The sequence below is a fragment of the Pleurodeles waltl genome, chromosome 5 (genome assembly GCF_031143425.1).
Source record: "Pleurodeles waltl isolate 20211129_DDA chromosome 5, aPleWal1.hap1.20221129, whole genome shotgun sequence".
NCBI classification, from domain to species: Eukaryota; Metazoa; Chordata; class Amphibia; order Caudata; family Salamandridae; genus Pleurodeles; species Pleurodeles waltl.
This window is the reverse complement of record NC_090444.1, coordinates 500,265,055-500,283,294: the sequence shown is the minus strand read 5'-3', so window position 1 is coordinate 500,283,294 and position 18,240 is coordinate 500,265,055.

Here is an 18,240-nt window from a genome sequence, read left to right as displayed (position 1 = left end):
AGTGAAAATCACAATAGGTTGCAATGGGCCTAGGGGGAACACAAACCATATACTAAAATAGTGGAATGCGAAAGTCGGTTTCCTACCTAGACAAGTGTAGTATGTAGAGGGGTGCTGGGAGCGTAAGAAAACACCAAAGGTAAGTAATAAAACCCACCCCAAGGCCCCGGAAAATAGGAGTAAATCACAGTAAGTTTCCTAGTACACACAAGAAGCGGTGATAGAAGATTATGCAAGAACCAGAAGAGACTATAAGACACCAACAATGGATTCTGGGACCTGAAGACCTGTGGAAGAAGGGGACCAAGTCCAAGAAGCACTGAAGAGTCCAGGGAGAACAGGAGCCCCTGCTGACCTGGTTGAAGGTGCAAAAGAAGAACTACCAGTGAGGAAGAAAAGTCAGTACTGCACCCATGCCGGTTCCTAGTTAGTGCAGATGATGTCCCACACCGGATGGATGATTGCAGTCTGGTTTGCGTCACTGGATTCCGCCAACATGCCTTCACACATGCAAAGCTTGCAGTTAGTGGGAAGACTGGTGCTGCCCAGAGCCAGGAGGGACCTGGTGGCATCTACCTAGGAGATGGAGACAGAGGGGGCTCTCAGCAACTCAGAGAGCCCTCAGAAGACCAGGCAGTGCGCACAGGAGTCCCACAGCACGGGGACAAAGAAGGTGCAAATGGAGGCCCACGCGGCACAAAGGGATCCCATGCCACAAGAGAACCACTCAGGGAGCTGTGCATCGCAGGATGGAGTGCTGGGGGCCTACGTTGTGCTGTACACGAAGAACTTTGTGGAAGGTCGTACACAAGCCTTGGCAACTGCAAGTCATGCAGTGCAGGGGGTACTGTCTTGATGTTGTCAGTGACGTTGTGCTTAATTAATGATTCAAATTCCTTTTCAACAGGTTTTTGTAAATGAAATGCAATTCTTCTGTGTCTTTGAGAAATAGGGTGGACATCCTCATTAATATGCAATTGTACTTTCGTAGTCCTACATTTTCCTAACCCGCACAATACTGAAGGAATCTGGCTTACTATTTCAGGATGAGTATTCATTTTGTAGTTCACTGAAATCAGCTGTGCTGGTATTGAGTAAACAGGCACTTGATGCTGTACCTTGAAGTACAAGAATAGGCTCTTGCTCTTTTGTTTTTTTGTGTTTCATAGTCACTACAAATGAAGCTTTACTTTTCAAAGTTGTCAATGCAGCCCATGTATACACTTTGATTTTCTATGGTGTCAGTCGTGGAAATGGAGATAGTTCATTATATTTCTCTTCAGGCATAATGTTTATTGACACTCTACTGTCGATGACAAAAGGTATTGAACAACCATTTATCTTTAGTGCAATCTTCGGATAATGTTTAAATGACTTTGGTGCTTTTTCATGTTGACTTTTCTTTGACTACTATTTTCTTCACAATCAGCCAGGCCAACATGTACACATTTTCCTGAGATAAACATCAACATTTCACAATTATCTTTTTCACTTTCACTTGATATTGACACTGATGAACTAGAAGCAAAAATATGCACTTAAAAATTAGGCTCTAATGAGACAAGTGGAACATGTTATTGAAATGAAATGAGAAGAAAGGTTGGACCAACTCATAAGAAATTTGCGAGGGGCACAGAGTAGAAGAAGATAACACCACATTGCAACCTTCTTTGTTGAAGAATGGAGCAACAGTGATAGGAATGTCATTTTTATAAATGGCCAGGATTGATACAGAATTTCCATGAGAAGGGAAACTGGTGTTATTTACTATTGCATAAACTAATCACGAGTAAAATAATTTGCAATTTCAAATCATTCTTCAACATCCTGGTGCCAGTCTTCAACCAGTGTAGATTTTCTGCAGTGTGGTGAGCAGAAAATCTTGACTTTAATGAAAACCTGGAGGCCAATATAAGTAGGAGGTTGGATCTCTGTCAACACTTTAAAGCCCTCATTAAACATTTATTAGAAAAAGGTAGGGAGAGTGTGAAATACCATTACCTGAGGGTAAGGTATTTGACACATATGGTAAATACCTTCAATTCTGTGTTTTCAACTGGAAAACAAGTCACAACATTTAGAAATGATTTTTAACACAGCAAGTTCAACATGTTTTGTCTTTTATTCAGGTCTTTTACCCATGATAAAGTTTGACATACTGCAATTTATCAGGAGTGAACTGTGAGGGTGTGATTATTATCACACAACTGAAAAATGTTATTGGGACTGGAATTTAGCCCTCAGCTCATAATGAGGTCCTGACAATTAAGAAAACAGGGAACTTGCAGACATCTTAATTTTCTGTTGCTGTTGCTCCCAAACAGATTATAAATTCTTACTCCTTCTTATCTTGTACTCTAATAAGTATGGAGTTTGTTGGGCTATGTAAATAACTAATTAGAATATTGTACCAGATCTATATTCTTTTTTGCATGCCAGAAGTCTACTTGATCCTCGTAACATACTTTAAAGAAAAGTTAACAAGCTGCATAATTTACATACGGTCTTGCTTTGCTGTGCACTAATTGAGCCACCAGCCATGCATAGCTTGTACAGTAATGCTAACACTGCACCATGTTTTGATAATAGCGGCTGATGAACTTTGGAAGTGGTAGGCACGTAAAGTTTAAATATCCTTAAAACTGATGGTAGTTGCATTATAAGTAGAATGTGCCCAGATCACCTCTGTGATGAGCATTTGATTTTGAAGCATAGCATAGCTGCAGAGTGGAATTCATAATGCAGTGGTACAGGGAGTATATTCTTTAAAAAAAACATTACAGTCTGTTGTAAGCATGTAGTATTAAATATGATCTTACTTTGGCACCTTTATTCAGCTTGCAGTCCTTCGGAGGTTACATTCTCCTGTGTCTCGCTGCTTGGCTGTAAAACATGCTGGTCCCAGAGAATATAAACATCAAGCTGCTCAGCCAATCTAAGCGCTGCTCTCATGCTGCCTCTAATGCTAAACAACATAAGAGCAGTGCCAGTATTGGCTAGGTCAGGCAGACACAACGCTCCATCAGAGACCAATTGGGTTGTGTCTCTGCTATTCCAGCTTGTTGGCAGCATTGGTTCTAGAACTCTGAACTGCACATGTTAGGCTGGCCACAGTGAAAACACAGGCCAGTCTGACATGCGCAGGTCATTAAAATTTGCCTCAGCTGTTTCTGATCATCCCAATGAATGAGAGTGTGCTGCAGCCCTGACGGTATGGGGTAAGTATTTAACAGGAAAAATGATTTAAAATTTAGTCTATCTGACCTTTGAGACTTCCAATTAATGCCCTCATGTCCCTATATAGAAACTGGACCTGCGTTTTAAAGCACTTCAAATAACACAAGTAAATACTTTCCAGTTCATGGTACTTAATTTATGGCCAAAAGAAAGGCTAATTTAGTTTTCCTGCAACTCGAACTGAGACTTGCCGCTTATTACACTTAGGTGAATAAGAAATATAGTGGTATATTTGAGAAAAGTGGTGGTGAACACAGTGCAGTGCCACTTTTCTTGCACCCTTTAGTGACACTCTACCACCACCTTGTGTGCGTTGTATTTAAAATACGGCGCACCATGGCACAGTGTGGGGGGCAATAGTGTCATTTTTTTTATGTTATTGATGTACTCTGCAGGAGTAGCACCAAAATGTTGGCACTACTCCTTCAGAGTACATATGGGTCCATTGTATTCAATAGCATGCCTCCTTCTAGTGTCTGCTCTGAGCAGGTGTTAAAAGTTCCATAAAAATGATGCAAGTAAGTCTGTTAGATTTTCTTGCACTATTCTTTGGGTCCCCCTAACAGGGGAATGCCCCCTTTGCATACATTATGCCTGGTGCAGGTATAATGTAGTGCAAAGGCTTACAAAGTGGCACAATGAATGCATTGCGTGCACTTTGTAAATATGATGCAGTGTTTTTGGCCTTCTAACACCACATTAGCATCAAATAATGATGCTAATGTGCCATTAGAATGATGGTAGAGGCTCTTAAATATGCCCCATAATTTTTCATTTGAATCCAGAGTGATGTGCGCCGAGCTGCTTCAGATGCTTGAGGGGTATGCCAGTGCAATGCCATTGCTCCAGCTTTTGAGGCACCGTCTTCAAGGTACTGTTTCAGCTGTTATATGTTATTGTAAAAGATGTCCACAAATAAATCATCTATTCAAAAAACAGGCCTGCATCACCATGATAATGAGCAAAGAAATGAAGAGCGTTTCTTAGACTGGAACCCATTAATTTGCTTCCATAAGCATCTTTGGATGCCCCTACTTTGAATTAGCTACCCTCCTTTAGTACAAAACAGTTTTCTAATTAAGAACAGACCACTGCATCCTGTTTATCAGGTTTTCAATGAAGGATTTTGAAACACTTGGTTGCTTATTCTGAGCAATCATGGAAATAGCACTGCTCACTTCTCTTTATAGTACCTTCTTTTGCTAGTTTGTTTTGGGTGGGAAATGAGCGGGTATTGAAGCTGGCTACAGAGGGGCAACGCAAGCATACCACAGTGGGCCCAGGAAATCAAATCAACTTATTTTATTCCACTTGAAACCCTGGATATATTATCTTTGCCAAACTGTGCAAAAATGGTCTCTATCTTTCACTATGCTCCATCAGGCGTCATGCAGATCTACCCTCTTCTACTCTACCTGTCTAGGAGACCCATCTTTTTCTTTAGCTTACAAGTGTAGACAGTCATGCCAAAAGAAAGCACATGTGGGCACAGACAGGGTTTTCTTAATCATCTTCTTTTACATTTTCTCAAAAAATGAAAGGCTAGTTAGTCTTGCAGAAGATCAGAGGGCTGGAGATGCATTAACTTGTCTTGCCTGATATTAACTAAAATGTTTGGTTCCTTTCTCAAACTGATTTGCAAAGGGAGTTTATGTTATAGCAAACCGTTTCAGGTTACCCCCATCCACTTATAGGCAGCTGCAAATTGTCTGCATATCTTTTTGCACAAGCAATCCCTCATCAAAATAAGACATTATGGTGGTCATTACAACATTGGCGGTAAAAGCCGCTTACCGCCATACAGAAGACCACCAATACACCGCCGTGGCTGCGGAAATCCACCACAGCTTTTATGACCCACATCTCGGAATCCGCCGAAATTCAGACACCCACACAAGTCCACCACACCAAAGGTCAGTGATAAACTGGCGAAAACAAATCCTCCACCGTCACGCCAACAGAAACACGCCCATGCTATCACGACCCACGAATCCACGCGGCGGTCTTTCAACCGCAGTATTCCATTGGCGGTACACACCGCCGCGCTCAAAATACACACACATCTCCAAAACACCGCCACATTGGACAATTCCAAATACACACACCTGATACACATACAAACACCACTACCACACACCCAACTCAAAATAAAACACACACCTACATCACCCACAAACCCCTATGACCCAAAATTATTGACGAAGGCCAGAGAGACTGCACAACATAGACAACCCCACCACACAGAGGCACACAACACCATCACCCACACAACATCCACGCACGCAGGTCCTGACCATTATGCATCCTGAGGGCCTCGGAGGAGTCGGTGGAGGAATGGACTCTGGTAAGTCAAATCTTAACTATCATATCCCCCACCCTACCTGCATGCTATCACAGACCCCCACCCTCACCCCCTCCCCTATCACTCCAACTCTTCACTAATGTACTAATAACACAAACCACCCATCCCAACACCAAGCCCTGCATGACACAACAAAGCATGGACACCCCTCACTAAAGCATGCCCACTGCACATACCCATAACACCCCCCTCAACCATCATCACACAAGCCCCCACACAGGAATGCTAGCACTGGGTACACGCTCAGCCACCCATTGCACACCATGACACACACAGATGCAATAATCATGCTTTTACACCCTTGCAGGACCACTACCCAACGTCACCAGACAGGAGGGTCCAGACATCTCCATCCCACCCACAGAAGAGGCCCACAGTGATGACAGCAGCTCTGGCCAACTGGATCCAGATGACCAGACCGGACCATCGTGGGCCTCAGGACAGTCGGTTCCCCACACCCAGTCACAGCCCAACACAGACCTTCCACCCTCTGGAAACACCAGCACAGCACCGACCCAGCGGGCCCATACCTCCGTACCCAGGACACGTCAATCAGCGGTGTGTCCACCACTACAGGGAACCCAGGATAACCCACCACCCCAACAAAAAGGGACCTGGGGGCAGTGGTAGTGGGCACACGGTCCAGGGGACGGAGGCACAGGAACACAGGGGAAGTGGGTGGGCTGCTGTGCGACAGGGGGTGGACAGGCCAAGGGAACCCACTCTCCACGAGGCCCTCTCCTCCATCATGGGAGCATACCACCACTCCCAGGAGACGATGGCTACGGTCCTGGCCAAGTTTCAGGAGACACAGCGCATGCAGGAGGAACAGTATTTGGGGTTCAGGGAGGAACTCAGAACCATCAGCTCCGCCCTGGGCACCATCGTAGGGGTGCTGAAGGACATACTGAACACCATGAGGGACACCGTGGCACTCCAAGGGGCCCCTGACACTAGCATGGATGATAAACTGCCCACCACCTCCGCCGGCGCTAGTGGACAGGACGCCCCGCCACAGGACCACCACACCAGCACCCCACCCCCTGCAGACGGAGAACCACCCCGCAAGCGGTCCCTGAGATCCAGGAACAGGACAGTGCATGTTGGCAAGACCCCAGCCAAGAAATGAGAAAACCCTGATTGTCATCCCACTGTCCCACTTTGTAACCCTGTACACATTGGAACTGCCCCAGCTTCACTTCCTATGCCCATATGGGCAGTACACCTGTGAGACTAATAGTCTGGACTCTGCCATGGACATTCCTCCACATTCACCCCTCACCATTTTACCACCCCCTCCAATATTTAGCAATTCAATAAACACCCTTGAAGCACAAAACAATCTGGATTCAGTCTGTGATTTTGAAAATGTGTATTAGATATGACAGTGACAAAATCTGTTCTCAAATGTAATGTCAACATACCTATGTCACACATCACAAGTCCATGAAGAATGCAAGCAGATGACACACGTTGGTAACCACACCTGTGAAACCGTAATGGAAATGTACAACTCAGTTACCACATACTGCTTGAAATTGACAAACAGGATAGAGGTAGAAGTGTGAAAGTACTTGTAGAAGGCAAGTGTGTCACTGGAAATATTGCTGGATGACTGAGTCCCTGTTGTCAATGTCTTATTCCTCTGCTTCCTCCTCATCACTGTCCACAGGCTCCACAGCTGCCACAACACCGTCATCTGGACCATCCTCATGCAGAAAAGGCACCTGGCATCGCAAAGCAAGATTGTGAAGCATACAGCAGGCGATGATGATCTGGCACACCTTCCTTGGTGAGTAGAATAGGGAACCACCTGTTATATGGAGGCACCTGAACCTGGGCTTCAGGAGGCCGAAGGTGCGTTCGATCACCCTCCTAGTCCGCCCATGGGCCTCATTGTAGTGTTCCTCTGCCCTTGTCCTGGGATTCCTCACTGGGGTCAGTATCCATGACAGGTTGGGGTAACCAGAGTCCCCTAATAACCACACACGGTGCCTCTGGAGTTGACCCATCACATAAGGGATGCTGCTATTCCGCAGGATGTAGGCGTCATGCACTGAGCCAGGGAACATAGCATTTACCTTGGAGATGTACTGGTCTGCCAAACATACCATCTGTACATTCATGGAATGATAACTCTTCCGGTTCCTGTACACCTGTTCACTCCTGTGGGGGGGGACCAAAGCCACATGGGTCCCATCAATGGCACCAATGATGTTGGGGATATGTCCAAGGGCATAGAAGTCACCTTTAACTGTAGCCAAATCCCCCACCTGAGGGAAAACGATGTAGCTCCTCATGTGTTTCAGCAGGGCAGACAACACTCTGGACAACACGTTGGAAAACATAGGCTGGGACATCCCTGATGCCATGGCCACTGTTATTTGAAATGACCCACTTGCAAGGAAATGGAGCACTGATAGCACCTGCACTTGAGGGGGGATCCCCGTGGGATGGCGGATAGCTGACATCAGGTCAGGCTCCAACTGGGTACACAGTTCCTGGATTGTGGCACGGTCAAACCTGTAGGTGATGATTAAATGTCGCTCCTCCATTGTCAACAGGTCCACCAGCGGTCGGTACACCGGAGGATTCCGCCATCTCCTCACATGTCCCAGCTGACGGTGCCTAGGAAGAACAACAGCGACCACAGAGTCAAGCAACTCAGAGGTATGTACCCACAGCTACACAGAACACGAAACGTAATCCAAAAAGTTGCCTGTATGTGTGTTGAGTCCAGTCCTAGGTATGTGTGACGCAGTTGAAAAAGAAGCCATGTGGGCCCCTGAAATGGCGGCTGCCTGACCTGTAAAGTGGGACAATGGGATGTGAGGTAACTGCGCTGGCGTTGTACACCGTCGCGGTAGGCGGTCGTAGACCGCTGCGCAATGCTGCATTGGTTAACATTGGACCCAATGCGTCCCAGGAGCCAATGAAGAAGTGCGCCGGCGGTGATGATACGCACCACTGCGGACGTCACCGCCGCAGACGTGACCGTCATTTTCTATCTGTTGAATCACTCGATACCTGATCTTCGACAGGAGAGGACCTATACTGCAAGTGCTGCTGTGACCTCGGTCTGGAAGAGACAATGGCTCGTGCGTCTGGGGAAAGGGCCCCTGCCTTCACTGCACAGGAGTTGGAGAAGCTCGTGGACAGGGTCCTCCCCCAGTACACGCTACTCTACGGTCCTCCAGACTAACAGGTAAGTACACAGGGAGCAAGTTGTATGGGCTATGCCTGGGTGGAGAGGGCTGGTTGTAAGAAGGAAGGGGGCAGAGTTCTGCGAGCATGAAGGACTGTGAATGCATGTGCCACATGGCAAGGGTAGGGATGTGGGCCACTCACTTCGACGGTGCAGTTGGTAATGACTTCTCTTCTTCCCCTGTACATGTCATGCAGGTCAGCGCCCACCAGAAGGATATTTGGCGTGCCATCGCCAAGGACGTCTGGACCCTGGAGGTCCACCAGAGACGGAGAACCCACTGCTGTAAAAGATGGAAGGACATTCGCCGCTGGAGCAAGAAGACGGCCGAGGCTCAGCTGGGGATGGCCTCCCAATGTGGGAGGGGTGCCTGTCGCACCATGACCCCCTAATGTTCCAGATCCTGGCGGTGGCCTACCCTGAGTTGGATGGGCGCTTGAGGGCATCACAGCAGACACAAGGGGGTGAGTACTCTCTCATTCAGCAGACTTTGCGCGCAGTGAAGGTGTCTGGGTGGGGGAGGAGGGCTGTGGGTTTCCCTAGGCCAGGGCGAGTTCCGTAGGCTAGGCCCCTCCATGAGGCATGGCCCTGTGGCCCCCCCACCCCACCTCTGTAGAGTGCCAGGTACAGATATTCATGCCCCTGTGTCATCTATGTGTGCTGATGTCCACCATAGCCATGTAGGCAATATCCCAGGAACTGCATCAGTAGAGCCCAACAGCGCGGCGTAGTGCAGGAGGCTGCTGTGTCTGTATTGTCCGCCAACGGTAGCGGTAAGCCATGCACTCAACCTGTCTTTCTTCTGTCGTCGTCCCCTTTTTGTGCTCTCCCTGTTCTTTTGTGCATCAGCATCATCAGGCGGAGGTACAGTGGCACCGGAGCACGAGGGAGCTGCATCCCACATGGCCATGGAGGGCCACACCACGGACTCTGAATACACCAGTGGAACGGAGGGCGAGGGGAGCTTCACGGCAGGGACAGGATCAGCAATCAGCAACCAGCGACACGGACTCGTCCTCCGATGGGAGCTACCTTGTGGTGGCGGCAAAATCTGTGCCCCCCACTTCTACAGGAACAGCCGCCACCTCCCCTACCAGCACCACCCTCCCACCCTCCCAGCAGCCCCTCAACCTTCGCCCCGTGCCCGCTCACCCAGGATGGTGGGCATCACCTTCGCCCCAGGCACCTCAGCCCCTGCCCCTGTCACCTCTGCTGCCGTCAGTGAGGAGGCCATTGACCTCCTCAGGTCACTCACTGTTGGGCAGTCTACCATTTTGAATGCCATCCAGGGTGTAGAAAGGGAGTTGCAACACAGTAATGCATTCCTGGAGGGCATTCATTCTGGTCATGCTGCCCTTCATCGAACCCTGCAATCTCTTCCTCAGCACTGATGGCAGCCATTGTCCCTGTGTCTAGCCTCCCCCCTCCAACTTCCTCCGCACAGGCCCAATCCCCTGTACCCCATCCTATCCCAAGCACACCATCAGACCAGCCTGCACACACGTCAACACACAAGGGAAGCTCAGGCAAACATAAGCGCCACACATCCCACAGGCACTCATACAAGCATTACACACATACAGACATAGCAACATCCACTGCCTGCACTGTGTCCCCCTCCTCATCGTCTTCCTCCTCCCTTCTACTTTCGTCTACACTCTCACCTGCATGCACTACCACTACAGCCACTACGTTCCGCACCAGCACACCCACCACCACACCCCGCTCACCTGCACTCACCACCCCCACTACCATTTACACGTCCCCTGTGTCCTCTCCCATTGTGTCTGTGACGTTCCCTCCCAAAGTACACAAACACGGGCATTCACCCACCCATCATCCATCCACCTCACGACAGCCTCCAGCGCATTCACCTGCACCCAAATCAACAAAAGTTACACCTCCTACAACCACCTCCTCTTTCTCCACTCCCAGACCCCCTCCAGCTACCCGTCCCAGTGTTCGCCAGAAACTTTTCCTGAGCAACCTTGACCTCTTTCCCACGACCCCCCCTCCAATTCATAGGTCCCGTAGTAGCACCTCAGCCAAAAAATGTCCGGTACCAGTGGTGTCTGTTAGAGATATGTGGAGTGCACCGGGCACCAGGGCAGCCAGTGTGACACGGAGCCATAGCACAGCCAGTCCCTCCCTGTGAAGCACCAAAAGTTGGACAGTGCCCGACGGGATAGGGGGAAGACTCCAGCCGGCAAAGCCGCTCACATGGGTCTCGGGGGGACTGTCCACTCAGCTGTAACTCCTCCCAAGGTGGGGAAGGGGCAGAAGAAAGCGCCAAAGTCTGGGAAGAGCAGCACGTCGGAGAAGCCCGCCATCATCCCCGCTGCCCAGGAGGCCACTGCCAGCCCCATCGTCAGTGGCCAGGAGGCCACTGCCAGAGTCACTGCCTTGGAGGGTAGTCCCATCGTCAGTGGCCAGGAGGCCACCGCCAGAGTCACTGCCCAGGATGGCAGTCCCATCGTCACTGGCCAGGAGGTCACCACCAGAGTCGATGCCCAGGAGGGCAGTCCCATCGTCAGTGGCCAGGAGGCCACCGCCAGAGTCAGTGCCCAGGAGAGCAGTCCCATTGTCAGTGGTCAGGAGGCCGCTGCCAGAGTCAGTGCCCAGGAGGGCCCCGGAAGCCACAGCCCCGCTGGGCAATGAGGGACCGCCATGGCAAACACCGCTGAACAGGTCAGAGACAGCAAAGTCAAGCACCGCTGAACAGGGCAATGACCGCCATGGCAAGCACCGCTGGACATGTCAGAGACAGCAAAGTCAAGCACCGCTGAACAGGGCAAGCACTACTGAACAGGGCAAAGACCGCCATGGCAAGCACCGCTGCACAGGTCAGAGACAGCAAAGTCAAGCACCGCTGAACAGGGCAAGCACTACTGAACAGGGCAAAGACCGCCATGGCAAGCACCGCTGCACAGGTCAGAGACAGCAAAGTCAAGCACCGCTGAACAGGGCAAGCACCGCTGAACAGGGCAAAGACCGCCATGGCAAGCACCGCTGAGCAGGTCAGAGACAGCAAAGTCAAGCACCGCTGAACAGGGCAAGCACCGCCAACTCAAGCACCGCTAGCCCATGAGCGGCAGGGGCAGTGACAGAACTGGGACCGTCACAGGGAGAGTGATGCACTCCAGTCCCCCTCCAGAACCCGTGGAGAACAGCATCCACTCCGTCTGTCCTTAACAGGATGAAGCACTCTGGGCACCAGTCCCCCTCCAGAATCAGTGGAGAACAGCATCCACTCTGTCTGTCCTTAACAGGATGAAGCACTCTGGGCACCAGTCCCCCTCCAGAACCAGTGGAGAACAGCATCCACTCAGTCTGTCCTTAACAGGATGAAGCACTCTGGACACAAGGCCCCCTCCAGAACCAGTGGAGACTGTTATCGACTTGTGAGACTGTGGCTTTGCACTCCCCAGGATTGAACAGTGGGCAAACCACCCACTGTAGAGACTTGCGAGACTGTGGCTTTGCACTCCCCAGGATTGAACAGTGGGCAAACCACCCACTGTAGAGACTTGTGAGACTGTGGCTTTGCACTCCCCAGGATTGAACAGTGGGCAAACCACCCCCTGTAAAGACTTGAGAGACTGTGGCTTTGCACTCCCCAGGATTGAACAGTGGGCAAACCACCCACTGTAGAGACTTGAGAGACTGTGGCTTTGCACTCCCCAGGATTGAACAGTGGGCAAACCACCCACTTGTGAGACTTTGCACTCCCCAGGATACATCAATGAGCATGGAGCCCCCTCGTGGATCTGGCGTGGTGCTGTCATCCGGCTGAGGTGCCCCCCCTTCCCTTCCTCCTGAGGTGCCTGTTGTATTTCTATCTGATGCCCCAGCAGTGTTCTCTCCGTTTTGCTCAGGTATCGTGTGTGGGCTGCGCCCATGCATTTTGGGCCCAGTGGTCCACGGACATTGAATGGTGCATTACCTGCACTACTAATCGTGATGTATATTTTTTTAAATGTGTATATATATCTGTATATATTTGGTTACTGTATTTTGATATATTACAATGGTTGCACTCATTTACTTTTGTCTTTGCATTCTTCCGGGGGGTTTGGGGGTTGTTACGGTAATGTTTGGATATGTATTGGTGTGTGTGTTGTAGTGGGTGAGGGTGAGGGTGGGGGTGGGGGTGTTGCGTGTGTATGTCCCTGACTTTTGCCTCCCCCTCCCCTATGTCGTAGGTGCAGTACTCACCGTTGTCTTCGGCGCCGGCGTTGATGATGTTCGTACAGGAGCAGGAAGACTATCGCAAGGAGTATTTGGAGTTCCGGCTCCATGGTGTCCTCCTTTCTCGTGGAGTGTGTAGAGGTGAGTGTTTTCCCATTGAAATGGCTGTTTCCGCCGTGTTTTTATCCACAGTGAATCTGCCCCGGAAAAGGTGGCGGATTGGTAGGTTGTGATACTGTGGGCGGGACTTTGTCTTCCATCTGTCTGTTGGCGGTGACCGCTGCACTGTTTGTCTTTACCGCCGTGGCGGTCGGAGTGTTAAAGTGGCTGTCTTTGTTGGCGGTTTCCACCATGGTCATAATTCCCTTTTTTTTTCGCCGGCCTGTTTTCGGTTTTACCGCCGCTTAAATACCGTCCGCCAGGGTTGTAATGACCCCCTATATCTCCTGCTAAATATGGTGGGAAACTCAACAAACAGCATAATATTTCTTCTTTTTATGGCATTCAAAATCTTTAACTTCAATGCCAAAATCCAATTCAGTGCATGAATGGCATAAATGTTCTAAATTATTTAATACTTTCATGCACCCATTTGCCAGCAGTGGCAGAAGCAAAACCTTTACCAGAAAATGATCATAAACTTAGGTTATGATCGTTTTCTGGTAAAGGGGGTCAGGCCACGGGTGACGAGGAGTAAGGAAGAGTGCTCAGAGCGCATGTGTATTTTCCCAGGACTCTTGCCAGCCCAGTAACACAGTTGCTTGGATGGAGAAAGCCTGCACAGGCTCCCAGTCTGTCTGGAGCCTCCCTGGCTGGGTGCTCCCAGCCAATCCTGAAACTACTCTGAGCAGGATCAGGATTAGCCGCAGGGCAGGCTGGGAGGGTGTGCCTTCAGCATCTGACAGTGAAGGAGAGGAGCGGCGTGGCAGCGAGGGAAGGTAGGTGGTTGTTTTTTAAATTAAATAAAATAAATGTTTATTCCCTGTCCCACCACGCACCACCCCGCCCCTTCTGCTCAACGCAAGCCTCTACTGTTTTGATGGACATCATTTAGTGGGTCACCAGAGATTGCCAAGAGTCGCAGCTGCAGCCCCTGGAACTGTCCTTGCGACACTTGGTCTCAGAGGTAGCAAAGTCTGTGCCAGGAACACAATGGCAGCACGTCCTTTTGGATATCGGTTGGAGCTCATTTCTCTTTGTTTACTTTCATTTTTTTACTCCACTAGCAGTAAACAATATTTCATTATTCACTGTTTGTGTGATAAAAAATGGAGTACAATTAGTTGGACTATGGCCCTTCCTGGCAGCTGAGGTAAGTAAAAAATGCTTGAAAGGTCTGTTGTTTGCGTGCTTGAGGGTGTGTGTTTACATGAGCACGAGTGTGAATGTGTGTATCTGTAAGCAGTGTATATGAGTGAAGTTGAAGTTCAAAGAAGGTGTAATGTCACTTCTGCTACCCCTGGCATTTTGATGATTGATTGATGTTCAGGAATATTTTGTCACCTAGATCCAGCTCCCCAAATGTGCTCCAGGATGTTCTCTGTCAGCGCTGTTAGTTAAAAGGATCACCTTAGCCATAGTCTGTTGATTTGAAAGGTGGTCTCAGCACTTTATCTCTAGCTAAACAAACTGCGTGGAGATCTGGTAAAAATAGAAGAGGGCACATGTTCAGATGTTCATTTTTTGGAAACTATCTTGTTTCATCCATAAGGTGGAGGGTGAGTGATTGACTCCAAGAGCAGTACTGGAAACCAGAACATCATCCTTGACTGACATTGGTGCACTTCTGATGCTTTTTTATGATAATGACAATATCCATGCCATGAAGGAACCCATCCCCAACATAATGCTGGCTCTGCAATAATGCTGGAAGTAGTTTGCAGAGGCCCTGATTTCAACTTTTTGACGCAAACCTGCCGCCAACTGGGCATCATATTTAAGGAATTACGCTAGCCAGCGGTAAGGCCCGGTTAGCGTCAAAATAAATTACGTTAACTGGGTGGGGGCGGCGTAGGGGAAACAGGAGGTTGTGCGTTAAAGAATGGTGCTTGTCAGGTTAGAGTCAGAAAAATGACTCCAACTTGACTAGTGTAAGTTTTTGACGCACAACCCTCATGGACATGACTCTTGTCTTAGTAAAGATCCTCCTCCTCCTTTGTGTGATTTTTGCACAGGAGGATAAATAAGGAGCTAAGGCCTTAGGGCCAGATGTAGGAAGGCTTTTGCGCCTCGCCGTTTGCGAGGCGCAAAAGCCTTTACGCGATGCAGAAACACATTTTGCGAGTCGGTACCGACTCGCAAAATGTGTTTCCGACTCGCAAATAGGAAGGGGTGTTCCCTTCCTATTTGCGATTCGCACCGCAATGTAGAGTTGATTTGTGACCGCGAAAGCGGTCGCAAATTAACTCGCAGTTACCATCCACTTGAAGTGGATGGTAACTCATTCGCAAACGGGAAGGGGTCCCCATGGGACCCCTTTCCCTTTGTGAATGCTCACAAAATTATTTTTTCAGAGCAGGCAGTGGTCCTATGGACCACTGCCTACTCTGAAAAAAAAACTAAACAAAAAGGTTTCGGTATTTTTTCTATTTGCAGCTCGTTTTCCTTTAAGGAAAATGGGCTGCAAAGAGAAAAAAAAAACTGCTTTATTCAGAAAGCAGTCACGGACATGGTGGTCTGCTGTCTCCAGCAGGCCACCATCCCCGTGAGTGCCTAGACTCGCTTTGGGGTCGCAAACTGCGACCCACCTCATAAATATTTATGAGGTGGGTCTTTGCGACCCCATAGCGAGTCGATAAGGTGTCTGAGACACCTTTCTGCATCGCGAATTGCGAGTTGCAATTTGCGAGTCGCTATGACTCGCAAATTGCAAGTCGCAATTTGTCACTTACCTACATCTGGCCCTTAGAGTCATTTTTTTGCCCGGGAACACCTACCTTGCATCTCATTGATGCAAAGAAGGTTTCCACGGTAAAAAAATTATGTTAACTCCAAAATTCTGACCCTAGACTGGTCTAGCGCGAAAATATAAATATGGAGTTAAGTTTGTGCTGAAGTTGTGTTAATAAAATGATGCAAATCCGGCACAAGCAGAGTGTACATATGCACCTAAGTGCTATGGCACTCACTTCTGCCTCAATTTAGGTAGATGAATTATGATAGTAAACCTTAACATAATGATGGTAATGCCTGGAATAAAGTGGGCATATGTGGCACGATGGTGTCCACCCTTAGTACCGAGCTTGTAATAATTAGCATACTCTGAACATCCATGCTGCCAGCTTCTTTTATAAAGCTGGTCCTTACATGTGTGTTTTAATTCCTAGCATGTTATCCCAACCATGGCATTCTTCTTCAATATTGGTAATTTTGGGAAGAGATCAGACATTCAGACATGATGATAACCTTTTGTGTGCTATTGATACTATTGGTTTAATGTTGGTTATTTTTGGCATATTGCAGGCATCAATAAAATGCCGGTATCTACCACAGGCATAATGCAGGCCCTGTCCTCCATGGCATGGTGATATCCATTTCTGGCCCCTGTATCGTGGTGGCAATTCATTCCATTCTGTGTGCTCTATTTTCATGCATTCCCATTTGCATGCAAGTAAAGTTGTGAATGGGAGTTTATGAAAATATTTGACAGGGTGTGTAAGAGAGAAACCTTACCTCTTACTATATCGATTGCACATCATACTCCCAGGCTCTGTAAACATTTTGAACAATAGCTGTCGTTCCATCAAAACACGCACTCAGACTTTTCACTCATCCTCCCATTCATCCATTTATCTATGCAGTCACTCATTCATACATTCATCCAAGCATATAAGTACTTTAGATCATGTCTTGAAGCTACAAATCATTCATCAATCAAAAAAGGACTTTCACTTATAGCCCTTTCACTTAAATACTACACCATTGTGTTTGCTAGTGCATGTTTGTAAAGGGATGCTGCTTGGGAGCATTGCCAACAGGAGCATGTAGTAGTTGTGGGTTCCTAACCCTTCCTGAATCCCCACATTTCAGCTACGTTTCAGTACTGCCCTGTACAAAACTCCACATACCATGTGGGGTGACCAACCCCTTAGGTGCACAGAAGTCCTAAACATTAGGTAACCCAGGCACTCCTTCCTCCAGGCAAATCCTGAGGTAACCAAAGAGACTTCAAAGTCAGGATTTTGACTGCAGCCACTTTCTACATGCAAAGTAATGCATGTATTTGAGGCAGCAAGGAGGTCTCATCCGTACATGGCACGGGCTCCATTTGGCAGCTCATATAGGTTAACCACCCCATAAAAATATAGGGTGGGCCAGGAAGCTAGAAAGCAGAGTTCAGAGAATCACATCATAGGATCGTACCCAGATGTCATGACTAACAAATGTGATATCACTACACTGTGTTTGACATAGCTACCCAACATGTAACCATGATGTTCTTAGTATAATCATGTTTCATAAAGATCGGTATGAACGGATGGAGGGGCTAGTGGGAAAGTGTGAGGCAGTTCGAGACAACAGCAGGAGCACCCTCCTCCCTGGCTGTCAGTGGTAGGCAAGCATATGTGTGTCTACACAACTTATGAAACAAAGTAAATAAATTAAAAAGGTGTGGCTTCACCATTTGGAAAGTTGTGTAGGATAGATCCTGTCGAGCTTAAAGAAAGTGTTACAAAAGGTCAGCTACATTGTATACAGCTTCACTGCACAGCTGTCAAGGAACATGGAGTAGAATATGGGGATACCTTTACTCATCAAACTCAAAAGTGACAGGTGTCCCGCCCCGGATGTGACATTACATCCATTACCGGGACTTCTTGTCCCCCTGAGAGCCTGCCCCTGAAATGACATAGGTGTAGGTGAGTCACGTGGGTTGTGATGTCATGTGACCATATGTTAGTCACATGCCAGGGTCCATGCCATAGTGTCTAGGTCTATGTGTTGTGTCAAATGGTGGTCCTACAGGTCTGTGCCTAAGATGACAAGTCTGGACATATTCAGGCCATCACAGGCATGCGGCTGTAGTGTTTCTCCTCAGAGAAAGAAGCAGTGGAAATACACAGACGCTCTCTCTCAGCATTGCCTAACTACTCTCTCAAGATTTCAATTCGATTGCCGAAAGCCAAGAAAATGAAGAGGTTAGTAAAATATGCTATAGACACTTAACGTATATATGGTTATATTTTGTTACTTTTACCTAATAGGTTTCTTTTTTTTTTTTTTTACTGTAAAAAACATCAACAAAAAG